Consider the following 7,063-nt stretch of genomic DNA (forward strand, 5'->3'; position numbering starts at 1 on the left):
CCCTTTTTTTTACCTTGTTTAAGGCTTTTTTTAATTATTATTATTTTGATAAACTTCTGGAGATTTAAGAGATTCTTGTAGGTTAAGTCTTCATTTAGGAAACAAAGGAAAACAAAAAAAAATGCTGGGCCAACTTCCCAGACTTTTGATAGAATCATTATGGTTGGAAACGACCTCTAAGATCATCAAGTCCAACCATAAAATTTCAGTTTGGCAGACTGCAAAGGAAGAAGGTCTCTGGGTTGCTGTGGCTGTATTCACAAAGGGCATCGCAACAGGGAATGCTGCATACTGCTTTTGAGCTCTTGACCCTCAAAGTGGAATCCAAAATCCTTTGTTATCGCCCATACAATGCAAAGACAGAATGACAGGTAAGTAGCTTTAACGATAGATGTCATACAATTGGTAGATGTGTCCTTCATCCTATTGAATTAAGCCATTAGGTGACACTGGCAAAGGATTGCTTACTGTTGTTTTCAATTCTGAAGGGACTGAAGCTTGTAAGAGATTCTCAGCCTTCATGAACACAGCAGAACTATTTTTGCTAGCAAAATGTGTCTCCATGGTTAGATGGCATCAGAATATTTTAAGACTTTGAGATGCTAAGGCTTGAACTTATTCCTGTGTTCTACATTTAACCTCAATTTTTAAACCTGTTTATTGCCATACAGTATGTTCTGTCTTTATTCATTATATTTAACTGTCCTTACTAAAACTTAATTTGTAACATAGTTTAGAATTTAGTTTTATATTTCTCATTATTACCATTCTCATTAGCTGTCACAAACTGTTCTAGCACATACTTTGTATGACAGTAAAAGTTATTTCATTTCTCTTTTCCTTTTGAATAGTTATTTATTCATCTGCCAGGTAGAGCTTTAAGATTGTTTGGCCAGTACAGCCTATTGAAAATATTTAGTTTCCTCTGAGATTCTGTATTGGGTTTATGTGGCAAGGTTTTGGAAGCAAGGGGGCTGCAGGGTTGGTATGAACATACCATAAGCTATATTCATAAAGGAATAGGAAAAAACTCAACTATTAAAAAAGTAGCGCCCTTCGTGGCAGCAGTTTCTAAGTCAAGTTCTACATTTCATTACGGTGGTAAGAACTTTCAGAGGCAGCAACTTTTTCTTTGTTTCTTCCAGTGTGACTTAATTTTAATGAGTTCAGTGATTTCATATCATGTTCCCTATTCTTGAAAGCTTGCAAAATGCAGTTAAGAGAACTACATCCTTTACAAGATTCATCCCAGTGGCAGGAAACTTTCAATTATGTTTAAAAAAATATGTCAATAAATGGACATGAAAGCAAGCGTTTGAGCCCTTCAGCTTACACTGAAGATCAAGCTTTTAAAAAAAGCAGTGTTTTAGAAACAGAATAATAATGGACCTACCATCAAACATTTGATCTGCCAAAAACTTTCAAATATTTGCATTTGTTTCATGTCTGAAAACCAAATATAGTAAGACTAAAAGTCTTATTGTTGTTTTATATTTTAAAAGGCAGTGCTGTTTACAGGGTATGGACATTTAAAGACAAGCCTACTGGGCCAAATCAAATACCCATGTAGACCAATATCTTGTCATTAACTGCATCCATGAAGTGGATGCCTAAGAAGAAGTAGGAATAGGGTGAACATGTACTTCTGCCTAATAATTTTGCAGACTTTGCACCTGAGCCACCCTTTTTAGTTCAGGGACTTCCAAAGACAGATACAGTTTCTGTGTCCTCAGCCTCAATGTGCTTTTCTGTTGTGAACCTGCCCTGTCTTCCTTAGAACCAATATAAACTCTGAGCGCCTGTAATGTGCTTTGGCAAGGAGCTCCACAGCTCTGGTACCCGTTGTGGTACTCATTTTATTGCTCTGAAACAGGATCCCACTAGCTTCATTTGTGTTTTTTTTAATTGGTTCTTGTTGTTCATGCAGTAGAAAAGATGATGGACATCTGAGACATACCCATCCTTTCCATCTTGTACTTTTTATCATATCCCTCCATGATATCTTTATCTCAAACCGAACAGTCCTAGTTTATTTAATTGCTCCTAGTAAGGAAGGTTTTTGATCACCCCTCAGCTCTTTGAACTTTTCCAGTCTGAGTTTACATTTTTCGATATAGCAGATAGCAGGACTAGCACAGCGAACCGTAACATGGGATTTTAATTCTTTTGACCCTTTTCTACACCAAGTAATATTCTATTTCTATAAGTAATACTAGAGATTTCAATCTGACTTGTAATCTTTCTGTGATATATTTTCCTCATCTTTAAAGCAGGGATAACAGAAAATACTTCTTTACCAAGATTGTTAAGAAGATTAATGGGATTATTTTACTCTTTCGTACTTCCTCTGCCTGCTAGACCGAGACACACACTGTTTAGGAAGTATCTAAAAGGCATAGCTTAGATCTAAACACATTGCTGAAAATGTATAGTGTAGAATTGGAGGACAGAGTACAGTGTAGAACTGGAGGACAGCTGACTGGATTTTAGTTCTTAGAGTATGGTACATTTAAGAAAAAAAAGCCCCCAAAAACCCAAAACTCGACTGGAACAGAAGCCCCAATTATACATTCCTCCTGGAAAGGCTGGCAGGGAAGGAAAACGTCTTCATAACTATTGACTATAATTACTATAAGAATTAAGAAGTATTGATAATAAAGACATTTTCTGAAACTGAATTACTGGAAAATCTTCTCATCTTTTGGATTTGACAAAACAGTATGGAAGGGACTTTGTTGTGTTACCCTTTGTGCAGTGATTTTTCACAGCACGAAATCACATTAAAGCTAAGGCTTTAGCTAATCTTCAACAACTCTAAGACTGAAACTGGAAGACTTAATAAACCTAACTCATGGATTGGCTTCATTTGACGTTAGATGTGTAGCTATTGAAATGCTGATGTCTTTTTTTTTCAAGTTTAACACATTAAAATTGAAAGAAGCGACATTATAATCTTTAATGTATATATGCAACAGCAATGAAAAGCAAGCAGCTGCTGTTGTGAATCATAGTTACCATAGCAATGCATTCCCATAGTCACTTGGAGGTTCATTTATAATAATAGCGGCTTTAGTAAAGAAGAATGCAAAAGTTGCCAATAGCATTCATATGGTTTCCTGTATTAAAGATTTTCACTGTTTACAGTAAGATAAATTTATTAAGAAATGGACAGTCACCGCTGAAGGAACATGACAAAGTAAATCAGAGAGTTGGTTTTCAGTTGCTTTCTTCCAGTCTGAATAATTACTTGTAAATAATCATTTGAAATCAGTAACATCAGACCCAGGACAACTCACTAAAAGTCCAAGCCAATGTCCAGTCAAAGATCTTCTATTAATTTTGGTGCAGTCTTATCAGGTTCATACTTATATAAAAGAATACAAAAAGAAGAATAACTTTCAGGGGCCCACAATTTCCATGCCATGAAAATTCTGATTACTGTAAAATAGACTTTGCAGACTGATCATTGAGTGGTATACAGAAAGAAAGGAAAAAAAAAAACCCCAAACCCTAAACCTGCCCAGCACACAAACCTGAAAATCCGTATTAAGCAATGGCATGTTTATTTAAACAGATGTATCAAATGCTATGTAAGACTTATACAAAGAACTAATTGAACAAAATCAAGCTACACATAAAAGTAACAGAATTCTGCACTGAAAGAAAAGATCTTATATGTTTATGGTAAAACTATTGTGTCAAGTTTGAAGACGAAAACAAATCATTGTCAAAATTTCTATGAGAAACAAACTTCACACAATAACATAAGCACTGTGACCTTATTGTTACACCAATATAAAGAACATACTGCATGAAATCAGAATAAAAATACATGTTGACTTTAAAGGACAAAACCAATGATATCCTTAATCTATACTTGAAGATGTGAGGAAAGAGAAAGGAGAACTTAAACATCCTTTTGCAGATTTTGATATTCAGGTTCAGTGCTCTACTCAGCAAATGCGTATATCATGATGACAAAGCACATTTGCTAGGATGTTGATTCAGCAAAATAACTTGTAACATTATTATTCAGCTGTTCAAAGCATGTGTTACTTGGACAGCAATTAAAAGGAAGAAGAAATTGAGGAAAAATGCCGAATTAGTCAAGGCAAAAATTCTAGAGAGCCAGTATTTCTATGTTATGCTGCTGCGTGTACAGTATGTTATGTGCATGAAATTCAACCCAATTAAAAATTTGATGATTATTTATAAAAGATGTAGCCTTCTTGGGTTTTTTTTCATTTTTGCTTGCACTTTAAGCAGGAATTAGTATTGTACATAGACAATTAAAACACCAATTTACTGCAGTTGTTTATTGGTTAAAGGACACTCCCTCCCACTTCTCATATGACCTAAACCACATTTTAGGTGGTTTTTTTCCAGAACCACAATACTAATCTCATTTTGCTGTACATTAAGTGGTACAAAATAGTAAACCAGATTTTGAATCTGCAGAAGGTGGAACACAGAACAAAGGCTATGCTACACATCCTCAGACAACTGCAGACAGTGTCCCTCCCTCTTGGTCTCTAGGATGACTGGGATAGATGGTTAGCTGGGTGGATAGTTTACACAGCCCAGCCATATATCCAGATTTCTTTAGATATATTCTCTTTTCTGCCAAGAGATCGAATTTGAAAGATGTCTGAGGATATTGAACATTTTGTCCCAATCTGTGGATATCCCCCAACATAAAAAGGCAAAATATTCAGAAATCTCAGGCATGCCCACTGCAGCCATTTCTGTAACACAGGCTTCTGAAAGATGTGTATGCAGTCAGTCTGATCCCTGTGAAGAGAAATATGTAAACCCTTGAGTATAAAGGTGCAGAACATCTTTCAGATGTGCCTGGTTAAAATGACAATGATCCCTATTTTTAAGTGGCAAGGTGATTCTGTGATTGAATGTGGGAATGAGTCTCTAGACAATCTAAAAAAAGAAAAGAAGGATACTCCAGGCTACTTTGCAGTATCTGCAAGGATTCTGAGATAGCTGTCATTTTGGACAGCTGCTTATTCTGTAGTTTGAAATAGAAGAGCTCAGAGTGAAGTGCCCTACTAAGCCAGAGCATGTTATCAGACCTTTACATAGAGTTGCTGGATTATCTTTTCATTCTAAACTGTTTAAGTTCTCAGTGATTGTTTGCTTTCTCGTTAGGGAGACAAAAGGGCTGGATCTATTCAAGTCTTCTTTCAAATCAATATACTAGATAATTTAATGTTGTCTAAGATGTCTCTGTAGCCATACAGTCTGTGATTTTCATGAAGTCTCTTGATGTCTCTGAAAACAGTGGGAGTATATTATGTCCACTTACATTAAAGGTCTGTGCATAACTCCAACACAACTTTGTTATGGGAGATGTAAAAAATCCATATGTGGAGCCAGCAATAATAGGTGACTGTTAGAATGACACTTCATAACATACAGCAAACTGAGACCCTATTGCTGAGCTATTGCAACTAAACTAACCCTCTGTAACTAAACTAACCCGCTATATATCAGAGAACTTCATGCACTTGCACTCCACTGACAGTCCGTATTTTCATTGCAGTCACTGGAATCTTTCATGAATTACATTGTCGTATATAATGAAGTCTTCACAGGGAAAGTACTGTAGTTTATTTTGAAGCTTAGTCAGAAGGCGGCAACTCTAGAAAAACAGGAAATGCATATATTATATAGTGCCTTACCTAGTTTGTTTTGCATTCCCCTTTCCCTTGAAATGGACTGTTCACAAATCATGCTTTTTAAAAGTTACAAGATATATCTGTCATTCTCACAGAATTAACCATTTTTACTCACTTGCTCTCCCTCCTTTGCTTTTACTTACCAACTCTGTCTTGACCTTTCTTTTTTTTTTTTTTTTTACTTTCAGTCTTCCAAATGGAATCAGTTTTATCTTCCTCTCAGTCTCCTTCATTTCCTTAGGCAAAATTTGTAAATCTGTGAAACCAAGTTACAGCAACATTGTATAAAAAGGCAGCCTCCACCTTCCTTTATCCCTCAGAAACACCCCCCAGTCTCCAGTGAATACCAATGAAACTAGAAATAATAGCAACTTCTGTGTAAATCAGCGCAAGTTTTCTGATCTGTTTGGAAACAGCAGATTTATTTATTTGTTTATGGATTTGCAATGTCAAATGCTTTAAGAACACAACCTTGTTGTTGGAAAAGCGTATTAGTTAAACTATTTAAAAGATTCTTTGTACTTTAAAATTATGTTTTCATCTAGTAAAGATTATTCTGTTCATAGTCAGAAGGATCAAACTGTTTCCCTATAACTGAGCAAATGAGAATGCTTGAGAAATAAGCAATATAGAAAATAAACGTTAATATATTTGTTTATATTTTGATTCCTTAGTGACTTAATAAGTTACAGACTAAATATTGTTAGATGCAAAAAAAACTGCCAGCAGGTAAAGACAACCAAACATGTCTGGCTAGTGAGTTTGGAGCTTACATCCAGCAAACCTCCCCCCACCAGTTCAGCTTTCAGGATCTATCATTATATGAAACGTGGCATCAGTGGTTCACAAATGAAAACTTGAGTTAATGAAGACTATATGTATTTATTTTTTATGTATATATATTTATTTTCTAATAAAACCAGTGGTTTGTGGACTAGAACTTGCTGATTGGATGAATTGCTCCTATGAACAGCATTTAATGTATAGTTGGTAAGGTATAATAAGGCATGTTGAATGAGATACAGTCATGCACAACATACACCAAGAGGTGCAAGTTCACTCTACACATTCAACAGGGACAATACTAAGTATGCTGCAGTGACAATACTCAGTATGGATTCTTTAAGCTGTTTTTAAGACATATAAATGTCAAAACACAGTATGTAAGGAGGTAAGTACCTGCCAATAGAAAAAAAATGTATTTCCAGTATTGTAGATACTAAGCACTTGAATTTATATATCATGGAAATGAAATAACTGGAAATTATCCAGTCTGCTACGCTTCTTCCCCCAATGATCACACCCCTACTGCATTTTTGAGACCGAGCAGGCAGTGTGAAGGTTGCCTTTAACTTGGGAGAGTACAGGCTCAC

General features: G+C 35.6%; 1 long non-coding RNA gene across 2 annotated transcripts in view; it reads right to left on the bottom strand.

The window, feature by feature from the left end:
* Nucleotides 1-3,128: 3,128 nt before the first annotated feature.
* The window catches only part of LOC142059791 (uncharacterized), a 95,328-nt gene continuing 91,393 nt past the window's right edge, over nt 3,129-7,063 (bottom strand). For both annotated transcript variants that reach the window (XR_012661515.1, XR_012661516.1), the window contains 2 exons: nt 5,834-5,946; nt 3,129-5,653 (listed from right to left, as the gene is read on the bottom strand). This is a non-coding gene — a long non-coding RNA (uncharacterized LOC142059791). The remainder of the gene's footprint in view (nt 5,654-5,833; nt 5,947-7,063) is intronic.

This window comes from Phalacrocorax aristotelis, chromosome 7 (assembly GCF_949628215.1).
Source record: "Phalacrocorax aristotelis chromosome 7, bGulAri2.1, whole genome shotgun sequence".
Taxonomy (NCBI): Eukaryota; Metazoa; Chordata; class Aves; order Suliformes; family Phalacrocoracidae; genus Phalacrocorax; species Phalacrocorax aristotelis.